At 44.1% G+C, this 25,216-nt stretch overlaps 1 non-coding gene and 1 pseudogene across 1 annotated transcript; both read left to right on the plus strand.

Moving 5' to 3' along the window:
• Window positions 1-9,665: 9,665 nt before the first annotated feature.
• Window positions 9,666-9,774, plus strand: LOC144774434 (5S ribosomal RNA; annotated as a pseudogene).
• A 14,873-nt stretch (window positions 9,775-24,647) lies between these two features.
• Window positions 24,648-24,766, plus strand: LOC144774426 (5S ribosomal RNA). Its single transcript, XR_013600248.1, has one exon. It is a non-coding gene; the product is annotated as a 5S ribosomal RNA (ribosomal RNA).
• The last annotated feature ends 450 nt before the right edge of the window (window positions 24,767-25,216 follow it).

Raw genomic sequence — 25,216 nt, forward strand, 5'->3', positions numbered from 1 at the left:
ATGGAGTCTCCTCCATCCTAGACTATTTTATATGTGGGAACGAGTTAAAAGAACAAATTTCTGACTTGTCTGTTAAACCTAATGAGGACAGTGATCATGCCCTTCTCTGCTTAACAACACTCTGGATGCCACTAACCACTTTCCATAACGATCCAATATTCTGTAAACCTAAAATAGAAGTAAATTTAGTCCAGCGTCGGATCTTTTGGGGGGCGGAAAATCTGGACTACCTGAATGTATTAATTTCACAAACCCAATTGTTAACCACTATTCACTCCGAAGATCCTATCAAGAATTATGAAACTGTACTAAATGAACTCAAATACGCAATACAAAGCAAATTAAAACAGGATAGACCAGCACACAGAAAGTGCGTCAGCAAGTACAAAAATTTCCAACCTGACTCGTCAAGGGAGCATTTCCTATTCCTGGTGACCGCAGTGGAGAGAGAGGCGCCGGCCCCGGGACTGCGAGGACCAGCAATCACCACCTCTCAGCTGGTCCTCTTCCCGCGTGAGCCGCGCCCCCTCCCAGAGTCACACCCCCTGCTAATCAGATAACTTCTCGCGGCCCCCGCTTCGCGGGTGCCGCTCGTGTTACAGAACTTGTTTGCCCTGGTGAAACTGTGCTGCAGCGCTCTGCCTGAGGATTATTGGAGGCGGAGGCGCTGATTTCCAACCTGACTCGTCAAGGGAGCATTTCCTATTCCTGGTGACCGCAGTGGAGAGAGAGGCGCCGGCCCCGGGACTGCGAGGACCAGCAATCACCACCTCTCAGCTGGTCCTCTTCCCGCGTGAGCCGCGCCCCCTCCCAGAGACACACCCCCATTCCAGCCAATAGGGTGTCATATCATCATCATAAAAGGAAGCCCTATTACGCGCTAAGCGGGACGCGCGCGGGGCAAAGCACGGGGCTAAGCCCGGGCAAAGGGCGGGCCGTCTGTGGCCGTCCGGGGTCGACCGAGGACGGGACGGGCCACCCCCCTAACATCGATTCCTGAAGATTAGGTCCACCCGCTTTCTCGATCGTAATACTCCCTAATGATGGCCCTGAAAAAACTGCGCTCAAGAACAATCTATATGAAACGTATGGGTACCGACGCAGCCATTAGAAAATCTGTCGACAAATCTATGAAACCTGGCCAAATTTTAAACACACCCGCAATAACCAAATACTTCTCAACTCTTTCCGAGAAAAACCATTCCTCTCTCCGAACTTCGGTAGAAGATAAAAAACATATTTTTTCAATGATTGATAGTGACCTTCAGTCAAAAGTACCTACTGAATTAAGTACGCATAATCAAGTATCACCAAATTCAGAGATAAACCAGCCAAAAATTCTATCCTTGGCAGAGTATTCTCAACCAATTTTAGAGATGTCGCAAATTACTCCAATTAGACAACAGGATAATGAATCTGCTAATGATCTTTCCATAAATAACATTATGAACAAAGAAGAGCAGGAATTAGTGTCTCCGTTAAGAGAAAATCAGCCACTCACTAGTTCCCCTGATAAATCACCTAAACTGTACTCCAATCAATCTAACCTCACTGATCTTTATTTTCCTAATTTAACCCAACCAGCTTCGGTTCCTCCCCTGTCTAAAGCACTTTTTTCCCTTCAAGACATTCTGGAATCAGTTCTCTCACATTTAGGCCAAATCTTAGCAAATTCAGATGACACACTGGACGTCCAAATAGGCATTCTCAAATTTCTGGTGGAAGAAAAAAAGAAAAAAGAATCACCTAAAGTCTCATCTGATGAACAAGTAATGATCAACCAGGCACAGTCTGAAGCTGGCTGTAAAAAAAGATCAAGATCTCAAAGAAAGCAAAGCGTAAGTACGCAAACATCAGACGCGAAAATAAAGGAGAGTGAATTTAAGAAATTACGATCAAAGGAAAATATCCCCATAATCTACTCTCTGAAAAAACTATTCAGTGAAGAAAAGGAATATACCTCTGAAAATAGCATTAAAAATTATCCCATTTTTTCCCACAAAGAAATTGAGAATGGTCAAGGTAAGACTTCCCCTGAAAATAACATTCACTTGTTGAAGGATACCAAAGATCACGAAATTAAACAGATTGGAACAACTGAAAAAATCATCGAAGTGAAGGATAATAGGGGAAAGAAAAAGCGAGGGCGACCACTGAGAAGAATTCATAAGAAAAAAGGGAAGAAACTCAAATTTCAAAAACACAGTTTTGCTAATGTGGTGATCACTCCACTGACCAAAATTACTGCGCTGCCGAAGCCTCTGAATCCTAACGCAGAAGAATACCGTCAGCCAATAATAAGTAAACCAGTAGAGCAAAATATTAGTAACGTAAAATATCTACAAGATCAAACTACTATGCAGTGGGATAGAAAACAAACAAAACATCTAACTATCGAGGAACTGTTTCCAATTGACAATATTCCGCTCAACCGAGGAAGAATAGTCCATCTATTGCAAGAAATCTCTTCCTTGAACGCTCTGACAAGTAGAGAAATAGACCTAGTACGCTTTCCAAAAAAAGAAAATACCAAATTCGTACAAGTGTCATTCTTCTCTCCAGTTCTCCCTGGAATAATCATGAGAGAAAAGGAAATTCTACAAAAACATGGATATGATGTAATTTCGATTTCAGAAATTAAAATCAACTCACAAAATGCCATAGTAACTACACAACCCCATACTGAAAACAAACTTAATATAGGAAGGAACGAACACACATCTAATAACATGAGTAAAGACAAATTAAAAATACAAGTAAGGCACGGTGAAAGGGCGGTGTGGTCACAGAACATTTACCCAAAAGATAAAGAGAATAGCGAACTTTCCTGGACATGGTTACCAGAAGTATTAAATGGCAACAAAATGGATAACTTACATCAACGTCAGGTTTAGCAAAGGTCTGAAAATATCATTATGGAATATGGCCGGGAAAACTCCCAATAAAATGAAAGGTGCTATAAAAGATAATCCAGACATTCTTGCTTTGCAGGAAACATGGTCCACCACCTCCTTTTCGCAAAAAGGGTATTATGTCTACGAAAACCCAGCAAAAAAATCTAAAAGGGGTCACGCGAAAGGAGGTATGGCAATCCTACTGAAAGAAGACTACTGCTGGTCACAAGAAAGTATTGATACATATTCGCCCAACCTACAATGTATCAAAGTTCAACTTAGATTACAGCCAACAGACACTTATAAGAAAATGTTACTTTTCAACATCTATGCACCACCGAGTAAAAAACATGACTCTTTATTCGACCATCTCTTAGAAACCATATCCAACATCCTCGAGGACCAACATCACCTACCATATATTATGATGGGCGACCTAAACGCCAAAATATCAAATAACGAAATAAAGAAATGGTCAACGATATTTAAGGAGGAATCATTGGAAATAGCACTCCCGCAATTTCCAAAAGGAGTGAAGCCGGATAAAAGAGGAAGCCTGTTATTATCATTCCTCCCAAGTATAAACGGGACAATTCTAAATGGAAATGTTAACGGAGACATGCCAGCTTCATTCACTAGATACGGAAATGGAGTCTCCTCCATCCTAGACTATTTTATATGTGGGAACGAGTTAAAAGAACAAATTTCTGACTTGTCTGTTAAACCTAATGAGGACAGTGATCATGCCCTTCTCTGCTTAACAACACTCTGGATGCCACTAACCACTTTCCATAACGATCCAATATTCTGTAAACCTAAAATAGAAGTAAATTTAGTCCAGCGTCGGATCTTTTGGGGGGCGGAAAATCTGGACTACCTGAATGTATTAATTTCACAAACCCAATTGTTAACCACTATTCACTCCGAAGATCCTATCAAGAATTATGAAACTGTACTAAATGAACTCAAATACGCAATACAAAGCAAATTAAAACAGGATAGACCAGCACACAGAAAGTGCGTCAGCAAGTACAAAAATTGTATTCAGTCAACGGTAAAAATGCTAAACAGGATGATTCGGGTTCAGTACCTGTGTAAAAAACCAACAAATAAAGCCGAAATAAATAAATTAAAGAACCAAATTCGTAGACAATGTGCTAGACAGGAAAGGTTGAAACAGGATCGCAACTGGATGGATATCCAAATAGCAGCAAGGCAATGCAACCAACGTAAATACTGGTCTTTGATAGCTAAGATGGCGGGAACTAAAAAGAAGCTTGAAGCAATCCCCGTCTCAGAAGAAGACTGGGGCACATTTTTAAATGATCTCTATAAACCCAATACGATGGGATGGTTGATAAAGGTATCTGAACAAGAAAAGGAAAAGAAAAATAATGACATAAAACTTTCCAGGGCTTCGGCAGTGTCAATTGCCCTGAATATTAAAAAGGCAAGAAGTACGGGTGCATCTGGTCCCGATCAGATTCCGATAAAGGTCTATCAAGCAGACCATAAAGCTTGGGGTCAGATGTTAGCGCCATTATTTAATTACATTTTCGACTCTGGGAATATTCCAAACTCGTGGAAAGGAAGCACAATAATCCCTATTTATAAAAAAGGAAAAAGGAGTATAGCTGGCAATTATAGACAAATTGCCCTAATGGATGCTGGCGGAAAGATCTTCGCGGCAGAAATTCTTGACCGGTTGAAGCTGTGGGCATTTTCGATGGGATTAATTCCTCTGTTTCAAGCTGGGTTCCGATCGAATCATTCGGTCACAGATAATATAGCTACCTTTCAATTTCTACTAGATAAATATGTAACCGGGAAATCGCAAACAATATATGCAGCCTTCATCGACTACTCAACCGCGTTCGATAGGGTTGATAGGTCGACACTATGGATGAAGCTGAGGAAAATGGGTATTTCAGAGCCTCTACTGCAGTTAATCGTGAACTTACATAGTAACACCTGGTGCCGAGTCCAAATGGGGGGTGAGAGGGGCATGTCAAAAATAATATATACATCTAATGGCCTAAAGCAAGGGTGCTTGTTGGCCCCGATTTTATTCTCCCTTTACCTGAGCGACCTACCGTCGCATTTACAACAAGGACAAAGCACCCCACCGAAAATGGCAGCTCAACGGATTCATTGTCTACTTTATGCGGACGATATTGTCTTGTTCGACCTGACACCCTTTGGTCTTCAAAATCTTTTAGATTCTTTACACAACTACTCGAAAGATCATTTTTTAACTCCAAATATAAATAAAACTAAAGTAGTTGCATTTACAAAAAAGAAAAAAGAAGTGAAGTACCAATGGAAACTGGGAAGAGAAATCTTGGAACAGACAAAGGAATATGTCTATCTTGGAAGAATCTTTTCGTCCAATATGAGTAACAGGAAGCAAATTATCCATTTAAAAAGGAAAAGTGATCTTCACGCTGGTGCTATATCACGCTTGTATAGGAAGACAGGAAGCAGGCATTTTTCAGCACTGATAAAAATCTATAGAGCCAAAATTTCCCCGGTTCTATCTTATGCCTCAGAACATATTCCCTTAAAACAATGGAGTTATATGGATACCAACGAAGGGAAAATATTAAAAAAGTTACTGAAAGTCTCCAATTCAACTCCTGTACAGGCCCTAAGGCTCGAATGCACGATCACCAGCGCATTTGCAATATCAATAGCAAGCCTCATAAGGTGGGCCTATAACCTTCTGCACTCCAAAGAGGGCACCCTACGACATCTGCTAAAAATTGAGATCTTTAGTGAGGATAATTTTAACTCTACATTTGCGAAAAACTTGGGAGAGGCTTTCTGTTTAGCAAAAATTAGTGCAGAAATGTTATCTTCTTGGACACCCGCACAACTCAAACTATTTTTAAAAACATTCTCTCCAAAATTGAGTTATGAGTTAGATCATTTACATTGTACTAAATTATCTACGTACAAAACTTATGCTGATTCCCAAGAATACAAGTTAAAATTGCCATATTTGGAATATACGCTAACCCATGGTGCACGACGTACGGTCATGATGCTACGTCTGGGTATTCTCCCTTTGTTATCTTTTACCTCCCCTTGGAAACCAAACTGTTCCTCACAATGTAACCTGTGTTTGGGGGGTAAACAGAACTTAGAGCATATGCTCTTTATATGTCCAAATAAAGTCGTTGTCACTGCTAGGTTAACATGCCTAGAGCCAATATATCGGTCCTGCAGGATCACGAAAGCAAGGGATTTTATTTCCATATGTGCAAATCCACCCAACGAATATGTTTGTAATAAGATTTATAAATTTTTTAAAATAACATTGAAAATGTACTAAGTTGTATGCAAATGTATTATGTATTTTCTTTTTAATGATTTTGTGGTCCTCGAAAGAGTACCGAAACAAAAATAAAAAACTTTGACTTGACTTTGGCGAGGGGCTGAGAATAGAACCCTGAGGCACACCTCTTGTGACAGGCCGAGTACTGGCCAGGGTCTCGTCTATTTGCAGTGTTGTTGTTCGATTTGACAAATAGCTGATAAACCATTTTAAAACCTGCCCTTTGACCACAGTCTTCTAATCAAGATCTGGTGGGAGATGGTGTCAAAGGCAGCCGACAGATCCAAAAGCACCAGAATGCAGGATTGACGTTTGTCAAGAGCAAGTCTGATGTTGTCGGCAACCTCAATCAGGGCTGTTTCCGTGCTGTGGGCAGCACGGAAACCCGACTGTGAGGAATCGAGCAGGTTGTTCTTCTCAAGATAGTTTACCAGCTGTTCATTTACAAATGCCTCCAATACTTTCCCTGAATAGGGCAGCAAGGAGATGGGGCGGTAATTTAAGAAAGTGTTTGCGTCAGCACCGGGTTCTTTTAATATGGGTTTAACTCTTGCCGCCTTCCAAATTTTAGGAAATTCCGCTTCTGTCAGGGATGAGTTTAAGAGGCAGGAAAAGGGGTCTACTAACACTGGGGCAAGAATGGCAAATAGTTTTGAGGTTAGCTGATCACTGGGAGAGCCTGATTTGATTTTTCATCCCAAAAGCATAGTTTTTTTGTTATCCAACAGATCGAAAGTGGACCAGCTCGGGGATGAATCATTTATGTGTACAGCTTGATTTGCGTGTAGCTCCTGTTCCAGGTTTTGGAGGGATGTATTCTCTATTTCAAAGGATTTACATATTTTTATGATTTTGTCGTCTAGAAACGTAGAAAGGTCTTCCGTCCATTCATTTGTTTTTGGTGTTTCTTGCGGACTTTTAAAGGAAGTGAATTCCTTTAGGATGTGGTGGAGCTCCTTAGACGAATTCTCGGCTTTGTTTATTCGTTCAGCTATGTGTGTTCTTTTCGCTGTTTTTATTTCCCTCATATATTTAGTATGTAGGGTTTGATAGATTTTACGATTGTTAGGGTCTTTATTTTTTCGCCAGGTTTTTTTGGCATTCCTTGTTAAGGTTTTGAGATGTTTTAATTGATCAGTAAACCAAGGCGAAATTTTCTCCCTATAGATGGCAGATGCGCATTAGGACTGATGTAAGATGACATGGCAGATGGAAAAGAAGTTTGTTTGGGGGGGGGGTCCAGAACACAGAAGATGACAGATGCGCGCACCGATTGTGACAGATGCAACATGACGTCATAGCATATACGGCAGATGAATGACATTAGCAAAGCCTGGCACTATAGCACATGATGCGACATGCTGTGCTGCGATGAAAAACATATTGCTACGTGGATGACATTTTAGGAAAGACTGGCACTATAGCACATGATGCGACATGATGTGCTGCGATGAAAAACATATTGGCAAAAGCAGGCACTAGATGCGGAAGATATCATATAACATGCCACATGCGTGAAGATGCGACATGAGCACTATAGCAGATGATGCAACATGAGTGCTACGTGCTGCGATGACGGAGATGGAAGATGGAAGATGACGGATTATGACATTCGGTATGAAAGCACATATAGACATGGCAGATGGAAAATAACTTTTTGGGGGGGCAGGAACACGGGAGATGACAGATGCGTGCACCGATCACTTGTATTGAATAAGAATTATTTTACGCGCATATGGTTCTACTATGTTTTTACATTATGTAAATAACTTTCAAAACAAAAACGTTGCTGCAATGACGAAGATGGAAGATGACGGAAAATGACATTCGGTATGAAAGCACATATAGCACATGGCAGATGGAAAATAACTTTTTGAGGGGAGGCAGGAACACGGGAGATGACAGAAGCGGGCACCGATCACTTGTATCAAACTTAACACTACAGGATTACAATACAACACGCCCCAGATACTTAACAAACACAGTGGAAAAACGATGTAATAGCATGCGATTTTGTGAACTGCGTTGTATTTGCCTAAAACAGCAGAGACACTGCAATAGCGTGGGGACAGCATGCGCAGGGAATGCTTGTGATATAATGTCTTTTACGATGTAAAAATTGCGTGGGCATTGCTGGCGTTGTTGCGGTTGGCGATGTATCATCATACATCTGTGCATCGGGAGTGAGGAACCAAGGGTGAGAGGCATCAGGGCGACTGTTAATGGGTGCGGGGGGGCAGGAAAAGGTGGAGGCAGTGTAATCGCCTACCCTTCCGCCTTTTCCTGGTTGGCAGAGTTGTTTTTGAAGTTGACCATGTTTGGCTGGAGTTTGGTAGTTTATTGTTAAGTTTGGGGAGTTGGTGAACAGGAGCGGGGAAAGGTTAAGCAGTTGGGAAGTTTACATTAGAGGGTCGTTAGTTACAGTTGCAGGAAGGCAGATAGGATTGTAGGTCTTGGGAGGGTAGGAGTTATAATGTTATGTGATAAGATTGTGTATTATTTAATGTATTGGAAGTTATGTATTGTTGTATGTTGCAGGGTGTTTTTTTTTTATCACGTGAGCATCGTAGGGGTGGGGGGACGAAATGTCAAAGGGTCAGGTAATTCGATGTTTAGAGAGGTTTTAGTTTTGTAAGGCAAAGTGCCAGTTTTTAATAAAGTGTAATGGGCACCTGTTTCAATAAAGCGGCAGGTTACACACACAAATGGTTGTTGGTGCTGCTTGTCCCCCTTTCCTCCCTCCTGGACCCCGGCACTTCTTGGACCCTCGCCTCACTCTCTCTTCTACATGCAGGCACCGAAGGGCGGGGCATAGACATTATTTGCATAGCCAGGTCTGGTGGCTCAGTGGACTAATGTGTCCCTTGCAGGGGCCTGTGTTCGACCTAATGGTCACAGGTTCAAATCCCCGCGGGTCCACTCAGCCTTTCATCCATTTGAGGTTGATAAAATGAATACCATTGAGTTGGGTAACAATAAACATCTGTTTTTCAGCGCCAAGACACCTACAGGGGCCTGTCCTTGATTTAAAAAAAAAAACACACAACAGGAGACTTGAAGCAGCCAGTGCTTGAGGGTGAAGAAGTTGCCTCCCCAGAGTTGGGGTGAGCATCAGCTGCAGAGCGGGAGTCCCTGCAGCCCCCCCAGCCCCCAGGAGGGCACGTATAGAAGTGGCCCAAGTAGAGTGCCTTAGAAGCAAGACTAGGCGCTTGCTGCTGTTAGTGCCGGCCCCTTAAGAAGGGAGGTCCCAGCCTCTGCCAAAGTTTCAAATAAGCAAGTGCGAGAGAGGGCTGTGCTTTGCTCTGTGCAGGAAGTTTGAAACGGAGGGCAGGTGTGAAATGGAAATGTGCAAATGTACTTGAAAGTAGCCTGGTGACGACATCATGCGGGCTGGGCTGCGTCTGCATAAGAGGCCTGAACCGGCAGCCTCTCGTGCCTACGGCCATACCACCCTGAATGTGCCCGATCTCGTAAGCTAAGCAGGGTCGGGCCTGGTTAGTACTTGGATGGGAGACCGCCTGCGAATACCAGGTGCTGTAGGCTTTTTGCTTCTCAATAGTGGCACTTCTGTTTTTTTCTTTTAGGGGGGGGTATTTATTCTATTATTTTATTGTATCTGTCTTCAAAAAGAAAACACCATCAAGTTGACAACACGCAGGGCCCATAACTTTCCATTCGGAAACTGAAAATTTGGCTGCACTTTACCCTGGTTCCAAAAAAACAGAAAACCTTTGCCCTAAGGCAGGACAGGGGACCCGCACCCCCTCCCCAGCAGAGGGTTTACTTCTGCCGGATGGCCTCGAGCTGCTGCAAGCTGCTGCTGGGCTGCTCCAGGGGCAGCAGTACCGGTTCCTGGTCCCCCTCTTTTGGCCTTCCCCAGCAGCCCGGGAGCAGGGGGAGGGCTGAGGCAGAGAGGCAGGCAGCGAGTGCCGTTCAGTACAACCGAGAGGGGAGCGGGGCGCACACGCATGCACACTCACTTACACCCATGCATTCGCATGCAGACACTCACACACCCACTCCCCTTTCACGAGACTCGCTCACAAATACACATACACTCATACATATGTTACGGCTGGATTTCTAATCAATTGCATTTGATCTAGATCTCAACTCAGGTCAACTGAACCGTTGGTACCTGTCTTAGAGTAAAAGGCAATCCACTACTAGGTCAAACAGTTAAGGACTTACACCACTCTAAAGAACCACTTACTATGGAAAAGTTTTAAAAGTTTATTACAAAGCCAAAGTTAACTGGAGATACAAACATCTTAAAATAAGGTTCAAAAGATATACTGGGATCACTACAAACATAAATTTTCTAAATGCTCTTAGTCTGCAAAAGAATATCACCAAAGCCAATTCAAAAATCAACAGTGTTGCAAGAATAGACACAAGCTGTAACTTGTGAGTCATTTACAGAAAGGAAGAAAATCCAGATTAGACTGTCCCTACACTAAACTAAGTGACATCCCTACTTAGCAAAATCTTAACCTAAAAAGGTGTAAGCCGTGGTGACTTCCAAAGAAGATCACTCACTTTCCTTAGTCTTCGTTGTGAATCGATCTCGCAGTTAACCTATCTGCCTACCCATCCGCTCTCTTAGGTTCCTCAGATCATTTGCCTTAACTCCACCCAGGGGTCCTGTCCCTAATACAAAATCACATTTACAATAGAAACGCCCTTTAGAGACGCCCCTCACCTGGTGTTGGTTCTGGTATTTTCCATGCTGAAACTCCTCTGGGCCCATCGTTAGCGTTGACCTTGCTTCTCAGGCTCTTCTCCGTCAGGACGGTACCCCCCAGGAAATTCCTGAAGCCTCCTCCAGGCCTGTGCCTGGCTCCCTGAACAAAAGTCTATTCATCACTCTCTTGATTGGAACCTCCTCGCACCTGCAAACAGACACTTCTACAGAGGGCCCCAAATTCCGGCCTGCACCGTATCTTCTAAGTCGTAAACCATCGAGCAGGCTCCGCAATTTATGTTTAACATGACCTTCCTCTAACTAGCACATGCAGAACAAAAGAAATGATCTCATCTATTCAGGCCTATTAGAATTACATGAAACGGGCCTGTGCACTCTGTAAACCTTAAATTTCTTAGTCTAAACAGTATTCTAACTTATTACACACAATGGTTATATGAAACACTTCTATAAAACATACATTTCAGTTCTATGATCAAAAATACTTTGAATTATAACAACATTAGAAATCCCCGTCATGTGAGAGTGTAACAGCACTTTTCATTCTCTGTGAACTGCCATGTGGCCTACACATTTCTACGTTTAGCAGAATTACATTCTCCCCTTCAACAGCCACATAAAATGAGATTTCAACATTATTCTAAGATCTCTACACACTTCTACATTAGCTTTTCACCCTGATATATGAATTCTATTTTGATTAAACACTCTTATATATTTTCACTTCTATAATTCGACACTCTTATGTAATCTTTACTAAACTGATGCAACGTGCTTGTAAATATGGTGCACTTCTATTTTTTTCTCGATTTACGCTCTCTCAGTTCCCCCCTTTGATGACTTTTAGTAGTCATCACCATCACAACACCATCCCTAAGGTTTGAACTAAATCAAACGGAACTTGTTGAAGTACTCCCTCGTTTCATCATCTCTAGAGCCCTCAGACTCCTGTACTGATTATCCTGCATCGCAGCTAATCTCCTCTCCTGCTCTCTCATGGATCTCTGCAACCTATTTGATCTATACCATTGGTACAGCCGCACCAATCCCCACAAGATGATTATACAAATCACTATTATGATGATAGGTTTCAGTATGTACCAATTGAAACTCTTTCCTAAGTTGGCAAACCAACCTCCAACTTTACCCATTCCATGACCTACTTTTTCCCACACATTTATCTGTGTCAAATCCTCAATCTCATGATGAATTTCAGTAATGTTCCGTATATACTTTTCTAGAGGTTTTGAATTGTCTGGAATGTAAGTGCAACATTCCTGAACCTTCAAAGCCTTACAAACTCCTCCCTCTTTGGCTAACAGAACATCTAGAGCAAGTCGGTTCTGAAGAACCATTGCCCTTATCGATTGCATCTCTCCCTCCACCAGAATTAATGATCTAGCAGTACTGTCGGACAACCTATCTACAACTGTTGCCAATCTTCTAATCTTGACGTCATTCAGTACTATTCCTAAAAGAGGAAACGCAGCACCAAAAACGTCTCCAACTACCTCCTCATAGTTTACATCCCTTCTTCCTCTAGCTTGAGTTCCTCCCTCTATGATTTCTAAATCCTTTGCATGGTATATTTTGGGGAAGACAATTGCCAAATAACATGATCCATACCAATTATCCGGTAGTTTCACGTATGCATTCCTTCCACAAACAAAATATACATTTGGGATCACCTGCATTTCCTTCAAGAAGTCTTTGGTATAATATTCTAATTGGAAAGCATGTTCACAATTTACGTCTCCCGCAAACACATTCTCGTAATAGGTTTTACCCCTATGTATACACAGTTTCCCTTTCTTCTCTCGATCTAGAGCTATTGGACCATTACTACCCTTTCTTTGGTGTGACCTTTCTTCCTCGGTCCAATCTGTTTTCCATTGGCCTGAAGCCTTTAAAATCTTCTGTCTCCTATACCGATCATCCACCTGCCCTATAAACCTTTTTTCAATTTCTGACACTTTACAAGTCAAATTATTTCTTCGGGCATGTGAAGTATCCAATGTTTTCCAAGGAATGAAAAATTTCTGTAATCTATCTTCATTCTTATAATAATCCCACTTGTTCAAGTGCTTGTAGTTTGGCACTACTGGTAAAACAGCATCAAAATTTGAAAAATAATATTCAAAACCATCACGTTCATAAAATATACTAAGCAACAAACTACATGTGATTCCATAAGTCAATGGAAGATGATGATATCTAATACCTTCGTCTACAGAAGCTGGCAATTGCATGCAAACGTAACAAGCTTTTGCCTCCATAGCATCAATATATTCATAAAGCAATTTAGCATATGCATTTGATTTTAAATTTCCCTGTGATTCGTCCACATGCAACCTACGAGTCTCTGCTGCTAGTAAAGCTTTATCTTTCTCTGTATCGTCCCCCCTTAGACTAGCAGTAGTAGGTTTCTGTATCGATACACTTTTTGCTTCCTTTGTTGCTTTCTCTTCATTTTCATGTCCCACTACATATGATATAGTAACTACTAAAACTATAAGAAAAATCACTCCCACTAAAAGTGTGCCTACTATACATTTTGTCCTGCGGTTCGGGTTGCCAGCCTCCATGATCTCAAGACAGTGTAGTTCTGATTTTCTTTAGCAACACAAAGTCTCTTTTCTTTGCTTATTCAGCCTTTCTGAACCACACCTGGAAGCTGCTAATCCCTTCTGTAAGATCAGTCTTTGAGTTCTGTAGCAACAGACAACCCTAGCCCTTCTCCGTCCACTAAATGGGAGTCCCTAAATTTCTTCTTCTTCCACTTGGCGCTAGGTTATCTCTCAATCTGTTTATTTACAAAGTCTTTAGCAATCTGGAATTATACGTTTTCCAGCGGCTCTGATCACATACTCCAATATTTCCAAACGAAGAACGATCTCCTCAGGTGTTGGCCTTCTTGGACAAAAAGTCGGAAATTCGATTCTGTTTAAAACCATGTCTCTTATCCCGCTCAGATAAGGAGGATTGGGAATAGTGAGTGTTAGCAACCCTTCGACCTCCACTCCTGGTATCAACAACACTATTTCGACTGTTATGATTGGGTCAACACTGGTCAATGTCACTTCCCTCAACCTCCCGGATCTCCGTGCACTGGACATCTGCAGCTAGGTAGGTCCACTCAGGAGTAGCGTATCTTCTGCAGGGCACTCGCACCCTCCTCGATCTTCTCGGACCTTCCTGTTCCTGTCTCTGTGCACCTTCGTCCAGATCTGAGTCTTCAGATATAGGAGCAAGAGTTCTTTCTGGAGTTGGCTTCAAGCTCGGCCTCTTCTTTCTTTCAGGCCAACTAGCTTCTCCACGCCTTGTTCTCCTATTTCTTGTCCTCACACTCGGTTCTTGATCACTCTTGTCTTGATCTGTGTCTGAGCCGTATTTACAGCAACTTTCTCCTTCTGTGGCAACTTCAGTTTCACTGTCGCCCTGTGTTTCTTCTTCTTCTGGATCTGTGGCACTCCCAACCTCTTCAGACACCCCCACAGCTTGACTGGTCCCCTCTAGTGGTTCGCTGTCCACATCTGGATTTTCATCTGTGAGAGGAGCTGTTTCTTCCAAGGGTGCTGGAACTCTTCGAGTATGGGAAGCGTGTATCCAGTTTGGTAGCCCTCCACACTTCACAGCAGTATTCGTCGTCAGGATTATCTGGTAGGGCCCCTTCCAACGCACGTCTAGGCAGTTCTTCCGGACGTGCTTCTTCACCACGATCCAGTCACCTGGACACAAGTCGTGACATAGATCTCTTGAAGATGGAACTTCAGCAGCCTGCACCTGAAGAGACACAGAATGAATGGCGTCAGACAGTCCCTTGCAATAATCCAGGATCAGGTCATCTGTAATGTTCAACAAAGCTGTAGTTGGAACAGACGGAAGTCTCATTGCCCTCCCCATTAAAACCTCATGTGGAGAGAGACCTGTCCTCCTGTCTGGTGTGCTACGCGTACTCATGAGTACCAAGGGCAAAGCATCAGGCCAGCTTAAGGACGTGGATGAACATACTTTGGCCATTCGGCATTTCAAAGTCCCATTTATCTGCTCCACGATACCTGAAGCCTCTGGTCGATAGCTACAGTGCAACTTCTGATCAATGTTCAATGCAGAGCAAAGCATCTTCACAACTTCGCTGTTAAAATGTGTTCCTCTGTCCGATTCCAGGGAGGCCGGCACCCCGAAGCGCGGAATCAACTCTCTAAGCAACAACTTTGCTACTGTGAGTGTATCGCACCTGCGTGTAGGGTATGCTTCGACCCATCTGGAAAATATACATACAACCACCAGAACATACCTGAGGCGGTTGACCTTTGGCATCTCAATAAAATCTAATTGCATTCGGTTGAAAGGCCCCCCAGACCTCCCAATGTGACTCATTGTGACTGGTGTTCTTTTCCCTACGTTCAATTGCTGGCATGTGACACATCTCTTACACACTGCTTCCGCGGCAATCCTAAACTTGGGACAATACCAAGTCTGCCTAAATAACCTCAGCATGGCATCTCTTCCTAAGTGTACTGGACCATGTATCTGTCGTGCCATTGGACTCACTAATTCCTCAGGTAATACTGCCCTTCCATCTGCTGAAACCCACAAATCCCTTTCACTTTTCACACAACCTGCTGTTTCCCATGCCTTTTTCTCAGAATCTGGTGCATTCTCTTGCATGTCTTTTAAATCCTCCCAAGTGTCAACTGTCTCTAGCATCATGTTTAACTCTGTCTTTTCCTGAGTCCCACCTACTTCCACTTCCGTGAAAGAATATCCGTGCTCCGCACAGTAACGGGCAACTTCGTCTGCATATCTATTACCTTGTGACACAAAATCTGTATTTTTGGTGTGGGCTACACATTTAACAATTGCAATTGCTGCTGGACCTTGTAATGCTTCTAACAATAGTCGCACAAAGTCCCCATTTCGAATAGGCGAACCAGAGGAGGTCATGTAACCTCTCTGAGACCACAATTGCCCAAAATCATGAACTACACTGAACCCATATTGGCTATCAGTATAAATGGTGACTCTAATTTTGCTACCTGCTAAACAGGCACGTGTCAATGCAATGATTTCGGCTACCTGAGCGGAGTGTACTCCTTCCAGGCAAGCGGCTTCCACAACTCCAGTAATGGTGCAAACAGCATAAGCTGCTCTCAACCGACCAGTATCGTCTCTTAAACATGAGCCATCAACAAAGAAAATTTCATCAGGGTCAGTCAACGGCTCATCCACAATATCTGGTCTGGGCTTGGTACATAGTTCAGTCACATCAAGGCAATCGTGATCTTCACATTCTTCGCCTTCTATATCATTTGGAAGTGGCATCAATGTAGCAGGATTCAAAACAGAGCACCTCTTAAGGGTCACGTTCTCCGCAGCAAGAATAACTTGCTCATAGCGCGTGAGCCTATTACTGGTCAAGTGCTGTGTCTTGGTCCTGGTCATTAACAGTTCTACAGAATGAGGTATATACACCACTAATTGATGTCCCATAACGATATTTTCACACTTTTCAATGCTGACACCTGTTGCAGCAACGGATTTGAGACATCCGGGCAACGCTGCGGCTACCGGATCTAAAGTAGCTGAAAAGTATGCAACTGGTCTACGGGCATTTCCATGAGTTTGTACTAAAACTGACAAAACACAACCCTCTCTCTCGCAGCAGTAAAGTGAAAATGGTTTTTCGTAATCAGGCATCCCCAAAGCTGGAGCACGGCACAAGTCCTCTCTCAGCTGTAGGAACGACATCAAACAATCCTTGTCCCATGGTACCGGATCACTCACCTCCTTGTGCATCAGTTTTTGTAAGGGTTTTGCTTTCAGGGAAAAGTTAGCTATCCACTGTCGGCAATAACCAACCATTCCTAGGAACATCCTGACTTCTCTCTGTGTCGTAGGCGAGTTCATCTTCATTATCGCCTCTATCCTATCTGGCGACACCTTGCGCTTTCCTTTTTCTATCCGGTGACCCAAGTACTGTACCTCTGTCAGACAGTACTGCAATTTGCTCGGAGATACCTTATGCCCATTTTCAGCTAAATGGTTCAGTAAGGCGATGGTATCTGTCCTACAAGCTTCTTCCGTTTCTGATGCAACAAGTAGGTCGTCTATGTACTGGACCAGAACCGAGTTCTGTGGCAGTACTAGACTTTCAAGATTTTTCTTCAACAGCTGGTTGAAAATTGATGGGCTATCTGTAAACCCTTGTGGGATACGACACCATGTTAAGACGCGACTCTCTATTTTGAACGCAAAAAGAAATTGGCTTTCTTCATGCAGTGGGATTGAAAAGAAAGCCTGACAAAGATCTATCACTGTAAACCACTCAGCTTGGAATGGTATCTGAAACAGTATCACTGATGGATTCGGTCCCACTGGACAACATGAAACAACTATGTTATTAATCCTTCGAAGATCTTGTACTATTCTAAATTTCCCACTAGGTTTTTTCAAACCCATAATCGGGGAGTTGCATGGACTACCCACGATTTCCTTCCGTATTCCCTGTAGAATCATAGAGTCGATCACGGGTTTTATTCCTGCAATCGTCTCTGGGGTCAATTTGTATTGGGGCGTTCTTGGATATTCAACATTTGGTTTTACCATGATCTTCACTGGTTCTACTCCTTTGATCAATCCTATCTCTTCTCCAGTAAAATCCCATACCTCTGATGACACGGTATCTCTTAAGTCCCAAGGAAGCTCCTCCACAGTCAGGGTAGGATACAGTTCTACGCATACTCTCGAATTTGCAACCTTAAAGGTAGCATCATCGTCTGTAGTCTGTACCTCCACTCCCTGAGGTGTGCAGTATATTGTGCAGTTCAGTTTGCACAATAAGTCCCTTCCTAACAGACACACAGGACTAGAATCACATATTACAAACTGATGTTCATCTGTGTAATTTCCTATTTTCACTGGCACTGGTTCCGTCAAAGGACTAGTCATTCTCCTATTTGCGACTCCTACCACTTGAATTGTTTCCCCTGACATTGGTAGATCTGGAACCACTGCCGATCTCAAAGTTGATCGAGTAGCTCCAGTATCTACTAAGAATGTTGTAGGACACCCTGCCACTTCAGCCTCGACAAACGGTCCTCTTTGATCCACCTCTAGAACTGCCCCGAGGGTACAGTCCTCCTCTCTACTTACACGTTGTCCCGTCAATGGATCAACATAGTAACACTCTTCTTCATCTATAAAAAGAGGCATTTGTCTATAGGCCTTTCCGCCTGTCGAAATCTTTGGTGGCTGCGGGAACTGAGCTCGTGGAGCCGAAGTCCCCCCTTTGGCCACCTTACTCCTTGACACTGTCACCCCTTGAACTGGAACTTCTTGAACTTCCTCCTCCCATACTTCCAGTTCTCCGTTTTCAGGGTTATAGGGACACTCGCGTTTCCAATGTCCCACCCGGTGACACTGGTGACACTTTGTTGTTTTCTTCAATGTAGCAATGTCTATTCTAGGTCTCGGGTTTTCCTCGTTGTCCTTATTCTGACTGTTTGATTTCCGTCCCATTGTCCCTGTTCCCTGTTGCTGCTGTCCACCCTTCCCAGCTGACTGCATCTGCACCACCATCAGTTTTTCCTTTAGTTTTTTTGCTTTGGAATCTATTTCATCACTGCAATACCTTGCATATCTCAAAATTTCATCTAATGGTTTGTTTTGCCAACAAATTAAATGTTGCTGAATCATCAGACAAATATCAGGTCTCAACCCCAAAACAAACTTCGATACAAACTGTCCTATATCCTTGGAATCCATTACATCTAGTCCACTGTATTGTTTGAACGTTTTAAGCAATCGCTCATAAAACTTGTGAACTGTCTCCTTGGGTTCCTGTCTCGTTCGGTCTATTTTTACCCAATCTATATCTTGTGGTGGTACTTTCTCCCTCAGCCATGTCATCACCCTTTCATACTTTAACATTACACTTTCTGACGGTCCATTAGTACGAGCATCCCTTTCTGGTTCTACAGTTGGCCATTCGACACTAACCTTGCATGCTATCCACAAGTCTCCTGGGACCACAATGTCAAATAAGGTGTTCAAATCAATCCACAATACTTTTGAAATCTTGACAAACCTCTCTACCTGCTTGTACCACTCTACAGGATTTTCCCTTAACTTCGGAAACGAGTTGGTAAATGCAGCCAAATCTCCCCTACTCCAAGGCACATGTACATAATTCCCATTCGATATTTCTCGCAAAGGGAATGCCTCCATCTGCATTAGCCTTCCCTCCGGAGACATCACATTCGCGCTCCGCCTAACAGTTCCCTTTTTGGACCACCTCTCTTCCCATTTGTCCAGATCTCTCCATGTTCTTATTTCCTGTTATCAGTTCCCTTATGAGTGTTTTTAATCCAGTTCTCCTCTTCTCGTCTAAGTCCTGATCTGAATATTGCAGCCTATGGTTACTCTGCAATGTCTTTGTTCTGGACAAATCTACCATATACTTGTCTGCCAGTTCAGACAGTTTCTCATGAGTTGCTCTTGCCTTTCGGGTAATATCCTTTGCTATAAACAGCAGCTCATTTTGTTCATACATGTCAATCCTTTCTAAAGACAACGTACCATCTATTATCTCATCCAGGTCATTTTTTAAGCTGGTCACATCGAGTCTTTTGGCTTTTATCACAGCTTTCAGTATGCTATCTCTAGGGAGTCCATTTACATCTCTCCCATCACAGCTCTGAGTCCTATGTCTGGGCTCAGGCGTGTTATGGGGAGTCCTCCCATGCTCCCATCTCTCCAGGTCCCATTCAATTCCATCCAGTCCCACATTTCCCATCCTGCCTGGTTTCTCTAGGTGCATGGTAAGACATTCCATGATTCCCCATGCTTTCGCAATTTGGCTGTGATCTCTGATCACTCGATGCATGGCAAGATCCTTCGCGGTTCCCCATGTTCCCTCGATTCCAGTGCTGTACATTATCATCAGGTGCGTGGAGAGTGCACTTAAACCTATCCCTGTATTCTTGTGTCCTTCGGTCTCCCTCATTTTGAATGAGACGAGACATCTCTCTACACTCCGTACTTCCACCTTTTCGCTCCTGTTCATTTCTACCGTCAATATGACGTATAACTCCTCTACTCTCTTGACTTTTACCATCACACTCCTGACTGCTTTCGCTAGCCCCGCAGTGAGATACTATCTCGTTGCCTCGACTTCCCCATTCAGCTTCTGCTCTTGACCTGTTGCTCGGTGTTTCTGTGAACCTATCCCATTCCCTCAAGTCAGCCCTCAACTCTTTATAGGATTTCGGCCGTGGTCCCCTCAGGTCCATCGGTCCTCTCTGACCCCCTGCTCTGTTGCGGGACCCACTGCTAAATCCAATGGGGTGCTCCACGTCATCGGTCCTGGCAATTGCTTCCAGGCATTTGTCGTGTTATTCCTTCTTTCCATCTCAGCTCTTTCTCTGCTTAGCCGTACCTGTTCTTCCTCTTTCCCTTTCTCTGGGTGATAAACCGACACTATAGGACCTATGGTAACGGGTACTTGAAGAGCATCTGGCAATCCATAAGACTCAACCCTCTCTGTTGCTGGCATCTTCTGTACCACAACCTTTCCGACTACTCTCTGTACAGGACTATGTTGAGGTGTCTCCTCACCTTTGGTAGGTACCCAATCCGTTATAGGGAGTGGCCTATTCCCTTCTATATCAACCCTATCTTCCCTTGGGAGTTCAGTACCTTCTATCCCCCTATCGTCCGGAGGTGGTCTATCTATCAACAATCTATTTATTAGGTTATCCTCCGACTCGCTCTCGTCATCCTCTTCTATGGGTCTCTTTTCTCCCGTAACCTCTCTCACTGTGTACAACTTATCCACTTCAATCGCCTGTACCCTCCATCTCTTGGCTTCCGCATCCCATTTGGCATCTTGCACTGCCCTTACTGATCGCCTCACCCTTTCTTGGCGCCTGTTCTGATTCCTGTCGTGCGCCGCCCTAATCCATGCATTAAGGGCCTCAAACTGTGTTGGTCTAGGCAAAGGTCTCAATGAGGACATAACTGCTTTCAGCTGATGCAACACTTCTAGTCTAAACGTTCCGTATTTCGGAAAAATCAGTTCCTCATTCCCTTCCGTAATCTTACTCCAAGCACCAAGCCACAGTATAGTATGCAACCCAACATTAGTTGCCATATAGTGAGCTGGTGTACCCTCTGGCGGTACCTCTTCCCCGTAATCAGATTCTCTTCTTTTTCTCTTAAAAATCCCTCTCAAACATTTAAAACACTTCATGTTCAAAGTCTACAAAATTTCTTATTTTCTCCGCGTTCGTTTACTTCCTGATGACAATCCACCAATCTCAGCGCGGTTCTCACTAACCGGCCTATCACAGAGCGGCTCTCGCTGACGTCACACCAACCGGCCTATCACAGCGCGGCTCCTCACTAACCGGCCTATCACAGCGCGGCTCTCGCTGACGTCACTCGTCTAGCGCGGCTTCACACCAACCGGCCTATCCCAGCGCGGCTCTCGCTGACGTCACTCGTCCCCCTTCGCAGCAGTTCCCCTCCTTTCTCAGCTCGTCTCCCGGTCATGCATGCGTCCCATTCATACTCTGAAAAATGACTACTTCCGACCAAGCGATCACTTTCCTTGACTGTACGCCCACAGTCTAATCTGTAATTGTCACCTTAACTGACGAAATGTCTTTCCGTGTACGTCCAGACAATCGCCTTTGCTGATAGGTTACTTACACACGGTAACTTTCGACCTGCGTCCGTTACCCACACACTCACTCTTGCATTCCCCCTATCTCGGTCCTGCGGGCGATCAATGGTACCTCATGACCCCCTTTACTCTGGTCGACAACTACTCTGGATGTTCGATACACCCAAACCACTTAAGCTCTTCTCCGAACTTAAGATTTTCACTAGTTCACCGGTTCACCAGTTTACCAGTACCAGGTTGCGCGCGCTCACAACCTTCTCTCAATCACACTACAGGCACTCAACTCCGCATGACATTACAATACAGATACGACACAAAACACCGCAATCTGTCCACGCATGACCCTTGTTATACTCACTCTCATCCGACCCTGCTGCTTTTCTCTCGCACCGTCAGCACCTTCTTCGGCAGGCGATTCTTCCGCTGCTCATCTCTCGATCTCTAGGGGCCTTGGGATAATCTAACCTAGTCTAGATCACCCTCCTCAAGAAGGTAACCATCCTCACTCTGCTACCAACAGTTACGGCTGGATTTCTAATCAATTGCATTTGATCTAGATCCCAACTCAGGTCGACTGAACCGTTGGTACCTGTCTTAGAGTAAAAGGCAATCCACTACTAGGTCAAACAGTTAAGGACTTACACCACTCTAAAGAACCACTTACTATGGAAAAGTTTTAAAAGTTTATTACAAAGCCAAAGTTAACTGGAGATACAAACATCTCAAAATAAGGTTCAAAAGATATACTGGGATCAATACAAACATAAATTTTCTAAATGCTCTTAGTCGGCAAAAGAATATCACCGAAGCCAATTCAAAAATCAACAGTGTTGCAAGAATAGACACAAGCTGTAACTTGTGAGTCATTTACAGAAAGGAAGAAAATCCAGATTAGACTGTCCCTACACTAAACTAAGTGACATCCCTACTTAGCAAAATCTTAACCTAAAAAGGTGTCAGCCGTGGTGACTTCCAAAGAAGATCACTCACTTTCCTTAGTCTTCGTTGTGAATCGATCTCGCAGTTAACCTATCTGCCTACCCATCCGCTCTCTTAGGTTCCTCAGATCATCTGCCTTAACTCCACCCAGGGGTCCTGTCCCTAATACAAAATCACATTTACAATAGAAACGCCCTTTAGAGACGCCCCTCACGTGGTGTTGGTTCTGGTATTTTCCATGCTGAAACTCCTCTGGGCCCATCGTTAGCGTTGACCTTGCTTCTCAGGCTCTTCTCCGTCAGGACGGTACCCCCCAGGAAATTCCTGAAGCCTCCTCCAGGCCTGTGCCTGGCTCCCTGAACAAAAGTCTATTCATCACTCTCTTGATTGGAACCTCCTCGCACCTGCAAACAGACACTTCTACAGAGGGCCCCAAATTCCGGCCTCCACCGTATCTTCTAAGTCGTAAACCATCGAGCAGGCTCCGCAATTTATGTTTAACATGACCTTCCTCTAACTAGCACATGCAGAACAAAAGAAATGATCTCATCTATTCAGGCCTATTAGAATTACATGAAACGGGCCTGTGCACTCTGTAAACCTTAAATTTCTTAGTCTAAACAGTATTCTAACTTATTACACACAATGGTTATATGAAACACTTCTATAAAACATACATTTCAGTTCTATGATCAAAAATACTTTGAATTATAACAATATTAGAAATCCCCGTCATGTGAGAGTGTAACAGCACTTTTCATTCTCTGTGAACTGCCATGTGGCCTACACATTTCTACGTTTAGCAGAATTACATTCTCCCCTTCAACAGCCACATAACATGAGATTTCAACATTATTCTAACCTCTCTACACACTTCTACATTAGCTTTTCACCCTGATATATGAATTCTATTTTGATTAAACACTCTTATATATTTTCACTTCTATAATTCGACACTCTTATGTAATCTTTACTAAACTGATGCAACGTGCTTGTAAATATGGTGCACTTCTACTTTTTTCTCGATTTACGCTCTCTCACATACAAACACGTGCAAACCAGTCGATAAAAAAGCAACACTTACCTGCTGCAGGGCTCGGGGAGCTGCCAGGAGGGTTGGGACTGCTACCTTGGTCAGCCAATGAGGGGAGACAGCAGTCCCTCACTCGTCACAGAGCAGGATGGGGGACAGAGTCAGCGACAGACACTTGGCCGTTGGCACTTCAGGGCTTAAAAAATGAGGCGCCCAGCTACGAGGCTATCCCTGACGCTCTCCCTCGTCATGAGGGGGAGGGCCTCCAGGACATTTGCTGAGCTGAGGAGGTCAGGCCCACCGGAGCTGTGACATCCTCAGCCCAGCAATCTTCAGCTCAGGAAGCCGGGAGCCTGCGCATTCAGTGCATGTCCAGCTCCTGGCTGCCTGGCCTGAACATAAAGAGTGTTTGTCTAGCTGACCTTTGTTAAGCCTGACATACAATCTTTTTGTCCAAAAGGGGCGGGTCGTGGCCTCACTGCCCTTAAGGAGGGGCGGCTGCTGAAGTCAGGCCACTTGCAAGAAGGACCCTTCACCCAGGCAGCACTCAGTCCCTCATCTCAGTCTCTCTTCTCTATGTACACAGGGGCGGGCCCTGGACATGGACGTGATTTGCATATCAGGGCTCTGTCCCTGATTAAAAAAGAAAAGGAAAGTTGCAGTCAGAGCTGCGCAGAAAAAACTTTTCACCCCAATGTTTCTGCGGGCGATCCAGAGTTGAAGAGCGGTAGCCTGGCAGGCGCTGCCACATAGAGCGGTGGCCTGATAGAGTGCCTTAGAGGCCAGCGCAAAGCAAGGCCAGGCACTTGGTGAAAATCCCAGGCTGCTGGAGCTCTCCGGCTGGCACCTAAAGGGAGGCCGGAGCCTGTGTGTAATTGGGAAAGAAGCAAGCACAAGGCTGCTGGGAGAGAGGGCTGTGCTTGGCTATCTGTAGCAAGCTTGCAGAGGGAGGGCAGTTGTTGAAGGGAAGTGTGCAAGTGCAGTGCAGTGCAACACGTTCCAGAGTGCAAGGAGGTTGTCAGCACAAGAGGCCTGATCCTGCAGCCTCCGATGCCTACGGCCATACCACCCTGAATGCGCCCGATCTCGTCTGATCTCGGAAGCTAAGCAGGGTCGGGCCTGGTTAGTACTTGGATGGGAGACAACCTGGGAATACGAGGTGCTGTAGACATTTTGCCACTCCCTGACACCAGGCTCGGCCCTTGCTCAATCATACCTAAGCTTCCTCGCTAATAGCACTTTTTACAACAAAAAAATAATAATAAATAAATATTCTGATCTCCTCTCCTCTCCTTTTTAATTTTTTTTGTATTATTTATTTATTATTGAATTACTTGGCTTTCCTGGTTGCTCCAGGCTTGCTCCAACTTCTCTCCAAAAGAGAAATCCCTCAGACCTTGCTGGTCTGCACCGAAGCCAATCTCGACATCCTGCGTGGATTGCGTTTGCCAAGCCTTGTTGGGTCCAAACCGGATGCCAACCCCTCAGTCAACTAGATCCTTTGTGGGACAGCTCGAATCCAGCTCTTGGTCATCCTCGACACCTCCTGGACAACTTGGCTGAAAAAGCAAGCTTCACCTTTTCACCTGAAATCCCCCGACATTGGCTGGCAGCTTCCCAT

Source organism: Lissotriton helveticus, chromosome 8, assembly GCF_964261635.1.
Source record: "Lissotriton helveticus chromosome 8, aLisHel1.1, whole genome shotgun sequence".
NCBI lineage: Eukaryota > Metazoa > Chordata > Amphibia > Caudata > Salamandridae > Lissotriton > Lissotriton helveticus.